We start from the raw sequence: 16,933 nt of genomic DNA, 5'->3' as shown, positions 1-16,933 counted from the left end.
ATTCAGCAAATCCACTAACAGGGTATTTGAAGGTAAAGTTTCTGCACTGAAATTGAGATGGACAGAAGATCATGGGTTCAGGTAGCATCAGGAAGACAAATCAGTCTTTGTAACGACCAGACAAGGTGTTATAACAGAATCACACAGTGCAGAAGAGGCCCTTCGGCCCATCAAGTCTGCACCGACACGTGAGAAACATCTGACCTACCTACCTAATCCCATTTACCAGCACTTGGCCCATAGCCTTGAATGCTATGATATGCCAAGTGCTTATCCAGGTACTTTTTAAAGGATGTGAGGCAACCTGCCCCCATCACCCTCTCAGGCAGGGCATTCCAGACCGTCACCACCCTCTGGGTTAAAAAACTTTTCCTCACTTCTCCCCTAAACCTCCTGCCCCTCACCTTGAACTTGTCTCCCCTTGTGACTGACCCTCCAACTAATGGGAACAGCTGCTCCCTATCCACCCTGTCCATGCCCCTCAATCTTGTACACCTCGATTAGGTCACCCCTCAGTCTTCTCTGCTCCAACGAAAACAACTCAAGTCTATCTAACCTCTCTTCATAACTTAAATGTTTCATCCCAGGCAACATCCTGGTGAATCTCCTCTGCACGCCCTCCAGTGGAATCATATCCTTCCTATAATGTGGCGACCAGAACTGCACACAGTACTCCAGCTGTGGCCTCACCAAGGTTCTATACAACTCCAACATGACCTCCCTACTTTTGTAATCTATGCCTCGATTGATAAAGGCAAGTGTCCCATATGCCTTTTTCACCACCCCACTAACATGCCCCTCTGCCTTCAGAGATCTATGGACACACACGCCAAGGTCCCTTTGTTCCTTAGAACTTCCTAGTGTCATGCCGTTCATTGAATACTTCCTTGTCAAATTACTCCTTCCAAAGTGTATCATCTCACACTTTTCAGGGTTAAATTCCATCTGCCACTTATCTGCCCATTTGACCATCCCGTCTATATTTTCCTGTAGCCCAAGACACTCAACCTCACTGTTAATCACCCGGCCAATCTTTGTGTCATCCGCAAACTTACTAATCCTACCCCCCACATAGTCATCTATGTCTTTTATATAAATGACGAATAATAGGGGATCCAGCACAGATCCCTGTGGTACGCCACTGGACACTGGCTTCCAGTCACTAAAGCAGCCTTCTGCCATCACCCTCTGTCTCCTACAACTAAGCCAATTTTGAATCCACCTTATCAAATTACCCTGTATCCCATGTGCATTTGCCTTCTTTATAAGTCTCCTATGTGGGACCATGTCAAAGGCTTTGCTGAAATCCATATAAACTACATCAACTGCACTATCCTCATCTACACACCTAGTCACCTCCTCAAAAAATTCAGTGAAATTTGTTAGGCATGACCTCTATCTGACAAAGCCATGCTGACTATCCCTGATCAAACTTTGCCTCTCCAAGTGGAGATAGATTCTCTCCTTCAGAATTTTATCCAATAGTTTCCCTACCACTGACGTGAGACTCACTGGCCTGTAGTTCCCTGGCTTATCCCAACAACCCTTCTTAAATAGTGGAACCACATTAGGTGTTCTCCAGTCCTCTGGTACCTCTCCCATGGTCAGAGAGGAATGAAAAATTTGGGTCAGAGCTCCTGCGATCTACTAACTTGCCTCCCTCGGCAGTCTGAGACACAGATCATCCTGACCTGGAGATTTGTCCACTTTTAAGCCTGCCAACACCTCCAATACCTTCTCACGCCCTATATCAATTTGCTCAAGAACCTCTCAGTCTCCCCAAGTTCCATACCTTCATCCTCATTCTCTTGGGTGAAGACGGATGTGAAGTATTCGTTCAACACTCTACCGATGTCCTCTGGTTCCACCCATAGATTGCCCCCTTGGTCCTTTATGGGCCCTACTCTTTCCCTGGTTATCCTCTTCCCATTGATATACTTATAAAATATCTTGGGATTTTGCCTACTTTTATGAGCCAGAGCTTTCTCATATCCCCTCTTTGCTCTCTTAATTACTTTCTTAAGCTCCACCCTGCACTGTCTGTACTCCACTATTGCCTCTGCTGATTTGCTTCCCTTGTACCTACTAAAAGCCTCTCGTCTCCTTCTCATCGTATCCTGAATATCTCTGGTCATCCATGGTTCTCTGGGCTTGTTACTCCTTCCTATCACCCTAGAGGAGGCATGTTGAGTCTGTACCCTCCCCATTTCCTTTTTGAATGCCTCCCACTGCTCTTCTGTAGATTTCCCCACAAGGAGCTGTTCCCAGTCTACCTTGGCCAGATCCTGCCTTATTTTACTAAAATCCGCTCTCCCCCAATCCAAAACATTTTTTTGCAACTTGTCTATTTCTTTGTCCATAACAAGCTTAAATTGTACCATGTTGTGGTCGCTATCACTAAAATGCTCCCCCACCACCACCTCAGCCACCTGTCCGGCTTCATTCCCCAGAATTAGGTCCAGCACTGCGCCGTCCCTTGTTGGACCCTCTACGTATTGACCTAAAAAGTTCTCCTGTACACATTTCAAGAAATCCACTCCATCCAAGCCCTTAACACTATGTATATCCCAATTAATGTTGGGAAAGTTGAAATCACCTAATATAATTACCCTATTATTGTTTTTACTCACCTCCGCAAATTGTGCACATATTTGCTCCTCAATTTCCCGCTGACTATCTAGGGGTCTATAATAAACACCTAACAATGTGGCTGCCCCTTTTTTATTCCTAAGCTCTACGCACAAAGCTTCATTCGATGCCCCCTTCAAGATACCATCTCTCCTTACTGCAGTAACTGACTCCTTAACTAATAATGCAATGCCTCCTCCTCTTTTACCCCCTTCCCTGTCTCACCTGAAGATTCTATATCCCGGAATGATGAGCTGCCAATCCTGCCCTCCCTCAACCATGTCTCAGTGATAGCTACTATATCACAATTCCACTGTCAATCCTCATGCTTAACTCATCTGTTTAACCTGTAATACTCCTGGCATTAAAGTAGAGGCCATCCAGCCTTGCCTTACTCCCTTGAAACTTAATGCAGCTGTACTCCCTCTGACTTGATTGTTTTACTGTATTATGATGTGCCCCTATTCTGCTAACATTCTGTGTCCCCTCCCCCTGCCGAATTAGTTTAAACTCCTCCCAACAGCACTAGCAAACCCGCCAGCAAGGATGTTAGTCCCGTTCTGGTTCAGATGTAGACTGTCCCGCTTGTACAGGTCCCACCTTCCCCAGAAACGGTCCTAGTGATCCAGGAATCTAAAACCCTCCCTCCTGCGCCAACTCTTAAGCCACGTATTCATCTGCGCTATTCTCCTATTTCTGAGCTCGCTAGCACATGGCACTGGGAGTAATCCAGAGATTACAACCCAAGAGGTCTTGCTTTTCAGTCTACTGCCTAACTCCCTGAATTCTTGATGCAAGACCTCATCCCTCTTTCTACCTATGTCATTGGTACCAACATGTACCATGACCTCTGCCTTATCACCCTCCCCCTTCAGGATGCCCCGCAGCCGTTCAGTGACATCCCGGACCCTGGCACCAGGGAGGCAACACACCACCCTGGAGTCACGTTGACGGACACAGTAGCGCCTATCTGTTCCCCAGACTATGAATCCCCTATTACGATTGCTCTTCCTCTCTTCCTCCCCTCCTGTACAGACAGGCTGCTTGTGGTGCCAGAAGCTTGGCTCTGTCTGCACTCCCTGGAGGAACCAGTGCCCTCATCAGCTTCCAAAATGGTATACCGATTTGCTAGCGGGATCCCAGGGGGCTCTTAAACTACCTGCCTATTTCTCTTGGACTGCCTGGTGGTCATCCATTCCCTTCCTTCCTCAAGTCCCTTCAGTTGCGGTGTGACCACCTCTCTAAACGTGCTATCCACGATGCTCTCACACTCGTGGATGCTCCACAGTGTCCCCAGCCGCTGTTCCAGCTCTGAAACCCGAACTTCCAGGAGCTGCAGCTGGACATACTTCCTGCACACATGCTGCTCCCGGGCACTGGAAATGTCCTCGGCTTCCCACATGGAGCACGAGGAGCACACCACAGTTTTGAGCTCTCCTGCCATGGCTTATCCCTTTAAATTAAACCTTTTAAATCAATTACTCTAGGGCCCTTCTTTCCTGATCCTCGTTACTACAGAATATACAAACTATAAACCACAAAAAGACCTTAAACTATAAGCGATAAAAGTAGTAAATACTTACCCAACCTTACCCACTACTTACCAGTCAGCCCTTTCCCTTGTACCCTCTACTGCTGCAGCAGGGCAAGACCACTGTCTGAGGATTTAAGAAGTTGGATAGCAAAGAAAAAATGCAAAGAGCACCTCTTCCCCTATGCACCAAATTCCCACTGTGCACCAAATTGCCAATACCCACACTCACTCTGGCTGTGTCTCACTCGCGATGATGTCTCTCCCCTGTTCGTGTGCAAGCACACTGTAGTGTGCTTCTAAATAGTCCCTCTCTTAAATAGAGCAGAGATGAGCTGAGATGACTCACACTAGTTAAGCTTCAAATAGTAATTAACACCTATTCAGGCCCTAATCAGGCTTCAGGTGATTGACAGTTAACTGTCACACCGTCAGCTGAGATAGCTACCTTACCAACCTTTTACCGAGACTACTGAACTTACAAAGATGTTCCGTTCATTTTAATAAACAGACAATTTGTTGTTAAATGATTTAAGACTGGACCAAATAAATACAAACAGAAAATGCTGGAAATACTCGGCAGGTCAGGGAGCATCTGTGAAGAGAGAAACGGAGTTAACATTTCAGGTCAATGACTGTTCTTCAGAATATAAAGACAGAAACAGAATGATGAAGTGAAAGCATTCTACAAAATACCTGACATCCGGTGTGGCTGCACATCGATGAATGAGGGTGGAACCCAGCTGGCAGCTTGCAACCTGGCACCTTTAAAAAAAGCCAACAGCAGTTTAGGTCCAATTCTCCAGGGATGCTGCATTCTGCTCACTCCAACAATACCAGATCCCAGCATCCCAAAACACTTCCAGACCTTGAGTTCCCACCTAATGCCACGAAACTCTCTCCGGTCACGCTGGTCTCCAGGACCTGCTGGATTTCTGCGCCCCACACCCGTACCTCACCCCCCAACCGCCCTCAGCCACAACTTTAAATTCATGAAGATAAAAGCAAAATACTGCGGATGCTGGAAATCCAAAACAAAAACAAAAATACCTGGAAAAACTCAGCAGTTCTGGCAGCATCTGCGGAGGGGGACACAGTTAACGTTTTGAGTCCAAATGACCCTTCAACAGAACTAAGTAAAAATAGAAGAGAGGTGAAATATAAGCTGGTTTAAGGGGAGGGTGGGACAAGTAGAGCTGGATAGAGGGCCAGTGATAGGTGGAGATAACCAAAAGATGTCACAGACAAAAGAACAAAGTGGTGTTGAAGGTGGTGATATTATCTACAGAAAGTGCTAATTCAGGGTAGAAAGCAGGACAAGCAAGGTACAGATAGCCCTATTGGGGGTGGGGTGGGGTGAAGGAATCGAAAAAGGCTAAAAGGTAGAGATAAAACAATGGATGGAAATACATTTAAAAATAATGGAAATAGGTGGCAAAAGAAAAATCTATATAAAATATTGGAAAAAAAAGGGGGCGGGATCGGAAAGGGGATGGGGATGGAGGAGAGAGTTCATGATCTAAAATTGTTGAACTCAATATTCAGTCCGGAAGGCTGTAAAGTGCCTAGTCGGAAGATGAGGTGCTGTTCCACCAGTTTGCTTTGAGCTTCACTGGAACAATGCAGCAAGGACGGACATGTGGGCCTGAGAGCAGGGTGGAGTGTTGAAATGGCAAGCGACAGGGAGGTCTGGGTAATGCTTGCGGACAGACCGAAGGTGTTCTGCAAAGTGGTCACCCAGTCTGCGTTTGTTCTCTCCAATGTAGAGGAAATCGCATTTGGAGCAACGAATGCAGTAGACTAAATTGAGGGAAGTACAGGTGAAATGCCGCTTCACTTGAAATGAGTGTTTGGGCCCTTGGACGGTGAGGAGAGGGGAAGTAAAGGGGCAGGTGTTGCACCTTCTGCAGTTGCATGGGAAGGTGCCGTGGGAGGGGTTTGAGGTGTAGGGGGTGATGGAAGAGTGGACCAGGGTGTCCCGGAAGGAATGAGCCCTGCGGAATGACGCCGGGGGGGATGAAGGGAAGATGTGTTTGGTGGTGGCATCATGCTGGAGTTGGAAGAAATGGCGGAGGATGATCCTTTGAATGCGGAGGCTGGTGGGTGATAAGTGAGGACAAGGGGGACCCTATCATGGGAAGGGACATCCCACCTACATCCGTGATTCCTCTGACACCCTACATCATAACAACAATTTCCAGTTCCCTGGCCCCAACCGCCTCCTCTTCACCATGGACGTCCAATCACTCTACACCTCCATCCCCCACCGGGATGGTCTGATGGCTCTCCGCTTCTTCCTCGAACAGGGGCCCGAACAATCCCCATCCACCAGTACTCTCCTCCGTCTGGCTGAACTTGTTCTCACACTGAACAATTTCTCTTTAAACTCCTCTCACTTCCTCCAAATAAAAGGTGTGGCTATGGGTACCCGCATGGGCCCCAGCTATGCCTGTCTCTTTATGGGGTATGTGGAACATTCCTTGTTCCAGTCCTACTCCGGCCCCCTCCCAAAACTCTTTCTCCGGTACATCGATGATTACTTCGGTGCTGCTTCATGCTCTCATCTGGACCTGGAAAAATTTATTACTTTTGCTTCCAATTTCCACCCCTCCATCATTTTCACATGGTCCATCTCTGACACTTCCCTTCCCTTCCTTGACCTCTCTGTCTCAATTTCTGGTGATAGACTGACCACCAATATCCATTACAAGCCTACCGACTCCCACAGCTACCTTGACTACAGCTCCTCACACCCCGCTTCCTGTAAGGACTCCATCCCATTCTCTCAGTTCCTTCGCCTCCGTCGCATCTGTTCTGATGATGCCACTTTCAAAAACAGTTCCTCTGACATGTCTTCCTTCTTCCTTAACTGAGGTTTTCCACCCACGGTGGTTGACAGGGCCCTAAACCGTGTTCGGCCCATCTCCCGCGCATCTGCCCTCACACCTTCCTCTCTCTCCCAGAAACATGATAGGGTCCCCCTTGTCCTCACTTATCACCCCACCAGCCTCCGCATTCAAAGCATCATCCTCCGCCATTTCTGCCAACTCCAGCATGATGCCACCACCAAACACATCTTCCCTTCACCCCCCTGGCGTCATTCCGCAGGGATCGTTCCCTCCGGGACACCCTGGTCCACTCCTCCATCACCCCCTACACCTCAACCCCCTCCCATGGCACCTTCCCATGCAACCGCAGAAGGTGCAATACCTGCCCCTTTACTTCCCCCTCCTCACCATCCAAGGGCCCAAACACTCCTTTCAAGTGAAGCAGCATTTCACTTGCACTTCCCTCAGTTTAGTCTACTGCATTCGTTGCTCCCAATGCGGTTTCCTCTACATTGGAGAGACCAAACGCAGACTGGGTGACTGCTTTGCAGAACACCTTCGGTCTGTCCGCAAGCATTACCCAGACCTCCCTGTCGCTTGCCATTTCAACACTCCACCCTGCTCTCAGGCCCACATGTCCGTCCTTGGCCTGCTGCATTGTTCCAATGAAGCTCAAAGCAAACTGGAGGAACAGCACCTCATCTTCCGACTAGGCACTTTACAGCCTTCTGGACTGAATATTGAGTTCAACAATTTTAGATCATGAACTCTCTCCTCCATCTCCACCCCCTTTCCGTTCCCCCCCCTTTTTTTTCCAATAATTTATATAGATTTTTCTTTTCCCACCTATTTCCATTATTTTTAAATGTATTTCCATCCATTGTTTTATCTCTACCTTTTAGCCTTTTTCAATTCCTTCACCCCACCCCATCCCCAATAGGGCTATCTGTACCTTGCTTGTCCTGCTTTCTACCCTGAATTAGCACATTCTTTAGATAATATCACCACCTTCAACACCACTTTGTTCTTTTGTCTGTGACATCTTTTGGTTATCTCCACCTATCACTGGCCCTCTATCCAGCTCTACTTGTCCCACCCTCCCCTTAAACCAGCTTATATTTCACCTCTCTTCTATTTTTACTTAGTTCTGTTGAAGGGTCATTCGGACTCGAAACGTTAACTGTGTCCCTCTCCGCAGATGCTGCCAGACCTGCTGAGTTTTTCCAGGTATTTTTGTTTTTGGTTTAAATTCATGAACCCTTGCTTTCAAATCTGGAGACCGCTCTCCCCACTGATCCCTGGTCCCGAGACTGCCCTCCCCACTGATCCTTGACCCCAAGGCCGCTCTCCCCAATGACCCCTGAGCCTGAGACTGTCCTCCCCAATGATCCCTGACCCTGGCATTGCCGTCCTCACTGATCCCTGACCCCAAGGCCGCCCTCCCCAATGATCTCTGACCTTGAGACCGCCCTCCACACTGACCCCTGACCTCAGGATCGCCCTCCTCGATGATCCCTAACGCTGAGAAGAAACCAAGTAAGAATCATAGAATGGTTACAGCACAGATGGTAGCCATTTTGTCAAAGCTGGCTCTTTGAAGGAATAATTCACCAAGTGCAGCTCCCCTGCCTACTCCCTGTAGTTCTGCAAATTCTTTTTCAGAATATAATCTAATTCCTTTTTGAATGCCTCGATTGAAACTGCCTCCACCACACTCTCAGGCAATGCATTCCAAACCTTAACCACTTGCTGTGTTACTACGTTTCTCCTGATGTCACCATTGCTTCTGTTGTTAATTACCTTAAATCTGTGCTGCCTGGTTCTTGATCCTTCTGCCAATGGAAACCGTTTCTCCCTATCGATTGTGTTCAGAACCCTTATGATTTATAATACATCTATTAAATCTCCAACCAACATTCTCTTCTGGAAGCAGAACAGAACTAACTTCTCCAATCTATCATAACTGAAATTCCTCAATCCTCATGAATCTTTTCTGCACTCAGTCCAATGCTTTCACATCCTTTTTAGAGTGTGGCGGCCAGAACTGGACACAGTGCTCCAGTTGAGGACAAACCAGTATTTTATACAGGTTGAACATAACTTTATTTATTTTTTCATGGGATGTGGGCATCGCTGGCTAGGCCAACAGTTAATGCCCATCCCTAATTGCCCTTGAGAAGGTTGTGGTGAGCTATCTTCTTGAACCGCTGCAGTCCATGTGGTGTAGCTACACCCACAGTGCTATTAGGGAGGGAGTTCCAGGATTTTGACCCAGCGACAGTGAGGGAATGCTGATTTATTTCCAAGTCAGGATGGTCAGCGGCTTGGAGGGGAACTTCCAGGTGGTGGTGTTCCCATCTATCTGCTGCCCTTGTCCTTCTAGATGGTAGAGGTCATGGATTTGGAAGGTGCTGCCAAAGGAGCCTTGGTAAGTTCCTGCAGTGCATCTTGTAGATGGTACACACTGCTGCCTCTGCGCATTGGTAGTGGAGGGAGAGAATGTTTGTGCATGGGATGCCAATCAAGTGGATTGCTTTGTCCTGGATGGTGTCAAGCTTCTAGAGTGTTCATGGAGCTGCACTCATCCAGGCAAGAGGAGAGTATTCCACTGCACTCCTGACTTGTGCCTTGTAGATGGTGGACAGGCTTTGGAGAGTCAGGAGGTGAGTTACGCGTCAGAGGATTCCTAGCCTCTGACCTGTTTCTGTAGCCACAGTATTTATATGGCTAGTCCAGTTCGGTTTCTAGTCAATGGTAACCCCCAGGATGTTGATAGTGGCGGATTCAGTGATGGTAATGCCATTGAACATCAAAGGGCGATGGCTAGGTTCTCTCTTGTTGGAGATGGTCATTGCCTGGCACTTGTGTGGCTCAAATGTTAATTACCATTTGTCAGCCCAAGCCTGGATATTTTCCACGTCTTGCAGCATTTAGACATGGACTGCTTCAGTATTTGAGGAGTCGTGAATAGTGCTGAACATAGTGCAGTCATCAGTGAACATCCCCACTTCTGACCTTATGATGAAAGGAAAGTCATTGATGAAGCAGCTGAAGATATTTGGGCCTAGGACACTACCCTGAGGAACTCCTGCAGTGATGTCCTGGAACTGAAATGATTGACATCCAACAACAACAACAAACAGACTGCTGAGGGAGTCAAGGGAGGAGATCGCAGGGGCTCTGATCCAAATTTTTAATTCCTCTCTGGCCACGGGAGAGGTGCTAGAGGACTGGAGAACAGCTAATGTGGTTCTGCTACTAAAGAAGGGTTGTAGAGATAAGCCAGGGAACTACAGTCGGTGAGTCTCACATCAGTTGTAGGGAAACAATTGGAGGAAATTCTGAAGGAGAGAATCTATCTCTACTTGGAGAGGCAAGGTTTGATCGGGGATAGTCAGCATGGCTTTGTCAGAGAGAGGTCATACTTAACAAATTTGATTGAATTTTTTGAGGAGGGGACCAGGTGTGCAGATGAAGGTAGTTCGGTTGATGTAGTTTATATGTATTTCAGCAAAGCCTTTGACAAGGTCCCACATGGGACACTTATAAAGAAGGCAAAGGCACATGGGATACATGGTAATTTGACAAGGTGGATTCAAAATTGGCTTAGTTGTAGGAGACAGAGGGTGATGACAGAAGGCTGCTTTAGTGACTGGAAGTCAGTATCCAGTTGCATACCACAGGGATCTGTGCTGGGTCCCCTATTATTTGTCATTTATATAAACAACATAGATGATTATGTGGGGGGTAGGATTAGTAAGCTTGCGGATGACACAAAGATTGGCCGGGTGATTAACAGTGAGGTTGAGTGTCTTGGGCTACAGGAAGATATAGACGGGATGGTCAAATGGGCAGATAAGTGGCAGATGAAATTTAACCCTGAAAAGTGTGAGGTGTTACACTTTGGAAGGAGTAATTTGACAAGGAAGTATTCAATGAACGGCATGACACTAGGAAGTTCTGAGGAACAAAGGGACCTTGACGTGTGTGTCCATAGATCTCTGAAGGCAGAGGGGCATGTACTGGGGTGGTGAAAAAGGCATATGGGATACTTGCCTTTATCAATCGAGGCATAGATTACAAAAGTAGGGAGGTCATGTGGAGGTACTGTGTGCAGTTCTGGTCGCCACATTATAGGAAGGATGTGATTGCACTGGAGGGGGTGCAGAGGAGATTCACCAGGATGTTGCCTGGGATGAAACACTTAAGTTATGAAGAGAGGTTGGATAGACTTGGGTTGTTTTCATTGGAGCAGAGAAGACTGAGGGGCGACCTGATCGAGGTGTACAAGATTATGAGGGGCATGGACAGGGTAGATAGGGAGCAGCTGTTCCCCTTAGTTGAAGGGTCAATCATGAGGGGGCATAAGTTCAAGGTGAGGGGCAGGAGGTTTAGGGGAGATGTGAGGAAAAACTTTTTTACCCAGAGGGTGGTGATGGTCCGGAATGCGCTGTCTGGGAGGGTGATGGAGGCGGGTTGCCTCACATCCTTTAAAAAGTACCTGGATGAGCACTTGGCACGACATAACATTCAAGGGTATGGGCCAAGTGCTGGTAAATGGGATTAGGTAGGTAGGTCAGGTGTTTCTCACGTGTTGGTGCAGACTCGATGGGCCGAAGGGCCTCTTCTGCACTGTGTGATTCTGTGATCTTCCTTTGTGCTAGGTATGTCTCCAACCAGCGGAGAGTACTCCCCCTGATTCCCATTGACTCCAGTTTTGCTGGGGCTCCTTGATACCACACTCAGTCAAATGCTGCCTTGATGTCAAGGGCAGTTACTCTCACCTCACTTCGGGAGTTCAGCTCCTTTGTCCATGTTTCAACCTAGGCTGTAATGAGGTCAGGACCTGAGTGGCCCTGGTGGTACTCAAACTGTGTCTGTGAGCAGGTGAGCAAGTGCCGCTTGATAGCACAGTTCATGATCTCTTCCATCACTTTACTGATGATCAAGAGTAGGCTGATGGGGCGGTAATTGGCCGGGTTGGATTTATCCTGCTTTTTGTGTATAGGATATACCTGGCCAATTTTCCACATTGCCGGGTAGATGCCAGTGTTGTAGCTGTACTTGAACAAGCGCGGCAAGTTCTGGGGCACAAGTCTTCAGTGCTATTGCCTGAATATTTTTTGTATCAATTATAATGGGATGTGGTATTCACTGGCTAGGCCAGCATTAATTGCCCATCCATAGTTGCCCTTGAGAAGGTGGTAGTGAGCTGCCTTCTTGAACTGCTGCAGCCCATGTGGTGTAGGTACACCCCCAGTGCTGTTAGGGAGGGAGTTCCAGGATTTTGACCCAGCGACAGTGAAGGAACGCTGATATATTTCCAAGTTAAGATGGTGAGTGGCTTGGAGGGGAACTTCCAGGTGGTGGTGTTCCCATGTGCCCTTGTCCTTCTAGATGGCGGCCCATAGCCTTTGCAGTATCCAGTGCCTTAATCCGTTTCTCTATATCACATGGAGTGAACTAAATTGGCTGAAGACTAGCATCTTTGATGCTGGGGACCCCAGAAGGAAGCCAAGATGGATCATCCACTCGGCCCTTCTGGCTGAAGATTATTGTAAGTGCTTCAGCCTTATCTTTTGCACTGATGTGCTGGCTCCCCCATCATTGGGGATAGGGATATTTGTGGACCCTCCTCTTTGAGTGAGCTGTTTAATTGTCCACGATTGGCTGTGACAGGACTGCAGAGCTTAGATCTGATCCGTTAGCTGTGGAATCACTTAGCTCTGTCTATCACTTGCTGATTATGCTGTTTGGCACGCAAGTAGTCCTGAGTTGTAACTTCACCAGGTTGAAGCTTAATTTTTAGGTATGCCTGGTGCTGCTCCTGGCATGCCCTCCTGCACTCTTCATTGAACCAGGGTTGATCCTCTGGCTTGGTGGTAATGGTAGAGTGGGGGATGTACCAGGCTATGAGGTTACAGATTGTGGTTGTGTACAATTCTGCTGCTACTGATGACCTGCAGTGCCTCATGGTTGCCTAGATTCAGTTGCTAGATCTGTTCGAAATCTTTCCCATTTAGGTCAGTGGTAGTGCCACACAACACGATGGAGGGTATCCTCAATGTGAAGACAAGACTTCGTCTCCACAAGTACTGTGCGGTGGTCACTCATGATGATACTTTCATGGCCAGATGCATCTGTGGCAGGCAGGTTGTTGAATCAATTATGATTTTCCCTCTTGTTGGTTCCTCACCACCTGCCGCAGACCCAGTCTAGCAGCTATGTCTTATGAACACATGAATTAGGAGCAGGAGTAGGCCACTCGGCCCCTCCAGCCTGCTCCTCCATTCAATAAAAACGTGGTTGATCTGATTGTAACCTCAACCCTACATTCCTGCCTACCCTCAATAACCTTTCACCCCTGTGTTAATCAAGAATCTATCCAGTTCTGCCTTAAAAGTATTCAGACTCTGCTTCCACTGCCTTTTGAGGAAGTGAGTTCCAAAGACGCACTACCCTCAGAGAAAAAATTTCTCCTCATCTCTGTCTTAAATGAGCGACCCCTTATTTTTAAACAGAGACCCCTCGTTCTAGATTCTCCCACAAGAGGATACATCCTCTCCACATCCACCCTGTCAAGACCCCTCAGGATCTTAAAGTTTTGATCAAGTCACCTCTTACTCTTTTAAACTCCAGTGGACACAAGCCTAACCTGTCCAACCTTTTCTCATAAGATAACCCGCCCAGTCCGGGTATTAGTTTAGTAAACCTTCTCTGAAGTGCTTCCAACGCATTTACATTTTTCCTTAAATAAGGAGACCAGTACTGTACAGAGTACACCAGATGTGGTCTCACCAATGTCCTGTACAACTGAAGCATAACTTCCTTACTTTAGTAATCAATTCCCCTTACAATAAATGATAACATTCTATTAGCTTTCTTACTTACTTGCTGTACCTGCATACTAACCTTTTGTGATTTATGCACTAGGACACCCAGATCCCTCTGAATCTCAGAGCTCTGCAATCTCTCACCATTTAGATAATAAATTTATTTTTTATTCTTCCTGCCAAAATGAATGATTTCACATTTGCCCACATTATACTCCATTTGCCAGATCTTTGCCCACTCACTTAACCTATGTCCCTCTGTAGCCTCCTTATGTCCTCTTCATAATTTACTTTCCTACTTATCTTTGTGTCATCAGCAAATTTAGCAACCATTCCTTCGGTCCCTTCATCCAAGTCATATATAAAAATTGTAAAATGTTGAGGTCCCAGCACTAATCCCTGTGGCACACCACTCATTATATTCTGCCAACCAGAAAAAGACCCATTTATGCCAAGTCTCTGCTTCCCGTTAGCTGGCCAATCTTCTATCCATGCCAATATGTTACCCCCTACACCATGAGCTTTTATCTTCTGCAATAACCTTTGATGTGGTACTTTATCAAATCCCTTCTGAAATCTAAGTGCAGTACATCCACCGGTTCCCCTTTATCCGCAGCACATGTGACTCCTTCAAAGAACTCCAATAAATTGGTTTAACATGGTTTCCCCTTCACAAAACCATATTGACTCTGCCTGATTACCTCGAATTTTACTAAGTACGCTGCTATAACATTTCTAATAATAGCTTCTAACATTTTCCCTATGACAGATGTTAAGATAACTGGCCTATAGTTTCCTACTTTCTGTCTCCCTCCATTTTTGAATAAAGGAGTTACATTTGCTATTTTCCAATCTAATGGAACCTTCCCCGAACCAAGGGTATTTTAGAAAATTAAAACCAGTGCATCAAGTATCTCTCTAGCCACTTCTTTCAAGACCTTAGTTGAAGTACATCCAGACCTGGGGATTTGTCAGCCCGCAGCCCCAATAATTCGCTCAATACCATTTCCCTGGTGATTGTAATTTTCCTGAGTTCATCCTCCTTTCTATTTCCTGATGTACGGCTATTTCTGGGATGTTACCCATAACCTCAGTCGTGAAAACCGATGCAAAATACTTGTTTAATTTATCCGCCATCTCCCTACTTTCTGTTACTAATTCCCCAGATGCACTCTCTATAGTACCAATGCTCACTTTGTTAACTCTTTTCTTATTTAAATATTTATAGAAACTCTTACTATCCGTCTTTATATTACTAGCTAGCTTTCTCTCATGCTCTAATTTTTCCCTCCTTATTAATCTTTTTTGTCATTCTTTGCTGTTCTTTATATTTTTTCCAACCTTCTGACCTGCCACCTGTCTTTGCACAATTATATACTTTTTCCTTAAGTTTGATAATGTCTTTAACTTTTTTAGTTAACCACGGATGGTGGGCCCTCCCCTTGGAATTTTTCTTTCTCATCGGAATGTATCTATTGTGTGTATTCTGAAATATCCCTTTAAATGTCTGCCACTGAATGTCTATCCCTTAACTTCATTAGCCAGTTCACTTCAGCTAGCTCCGATTTCATGCCCTCATAAGTGCCCTCATTTAAGTTTAAAATACTAGAGTCCTTTAGTACTTGGCCAGCTTGGTCTTCATTGGTGCTACCGAGCCACTCTTGATGGTGGATGTTGAAGTCCCCCACCCAGTGTACATTTTGCACCCTTGCCACCCTCTGCTTCCTCCAAGTGGTGTTCGACATCGAGGAGTACTGATTCATCTGCTGAGGGGTGGGGGAAGGTGTGGAGGTGGGGGGGCAGGTGGGGTTCGTGGTACATGGTAATCAGCAGGAAGTTTCCTTGCCCATGTTTGGCATGATGCCATGAGACATCGGGGAGACGATGGCTTAATGGTACTGTCATTGTCCTAGTAATCCAGAGGCCCAGCCTAACGCATTGGGGACATGGGAACACAATTTCAAATCCCATCATGGCAGCTGGTGGAATATGAATTCAGTTCATAAATTTGGAATGTAAAGCTAGTGTCAATAATAGTGACCATGAAACTATCATCAATTGTTGTAAACACCCATCTGGTTCACTAATGCCATTTAGGAAAGGAAATCTGCTGTCCTTACCTGGTCTGGCCTACATATGACTCCAGATCCACAGTGATGTGGTTGACTCTTAACTGCTCTCTGAAATGACCTAGCAAGCCATTCAGTTCAAGGGCGATCAGGGGTGGGCAACAAATGTTGGCCTTGGCAGCGATGCCCACATCCCATGAAAAAATAAAAAAACTTGGGGGTCTGGAGTCAATGTTGAGGACTCCCAGGGCAACTCCCTCCCGGCTTTATACTACTGTGCCACCACCTCTGCTGGGTCTGTCCTGCCGGTGGGGCAAGACATACCTAGGGATGGTGATGTCTGGGACATTGTCTGTAAGGTATGATTCCATGAGTATGACTATGTCAGGCTGTGGGACAGCTCTCCCAATTTTGGCACAAGCCCTCGGATGTTAGTGGGGAGGACTTTGCAGAGTCAACAGAGCTAAATTTGCCATTGTCATTTGCAATGCTTAGGTCAATAGTGGGTGGTCCATCCGGTTTCATTCCTTTTAGCAGTTTGAGTGGCTTGCTAGGCCATTTCAGTGGGCAACTTAAGAGTCAGCCACATTGCTGCGGGTCTAGACTCACATGTAAGACAACAGATTTCCTGTGAACCAGATGGGTTTTTACAACAAAAACATTTCATGGTCACCATTAACTTTTAATTCCAGATTTTTATTGAATTCAAGTTATACCATCTGCTGTGGTGGGATTTGAACCCAGCATTACTCTGGGTCTCCAGTGACAATACCACTACACTATCGATATACTACACTATTGCCTCCTCCATGCTTTTATAATCTATGCCCCTACAGGTGAAGCCCAGGAGGCCATATGCTTTATTAACTGCTCTCTCAATCTGTCCTGCCACCTTCAATGATTTGTGCACATATACACTCAGGTTCCTCTGCTCCTGCACCTATTTTAGAGTTGTACTCTTTATTTTATATTGACACTGCATTCTTCCAATCAAAATGAATCACTTCACATTTCTCTGCATTGAACTTCATCTATCACATTTCC

The sequence above is a fragment of the Cetorhinus maximus genome, chromosome 9, assembly GCF_964194155.1.
Source record: "Cetorhinus maximus chromosome 9, sCetMax3.hap1.1, whole genome shotgun sequence".
In the NCBI taxonomy this organism is placed as follows: domain Eukaryota; kingdom Metazoa; phylum Chordata; class Chondrichthyes; order Lamniformes; family Cetorhinidae; genus Cetorhinus; species Cetorhinus maximus.
The sequence above is the reverse complement of the archived record's forward strand: the minus strand, read 5'-3'. Positions refer to the sequence as shown.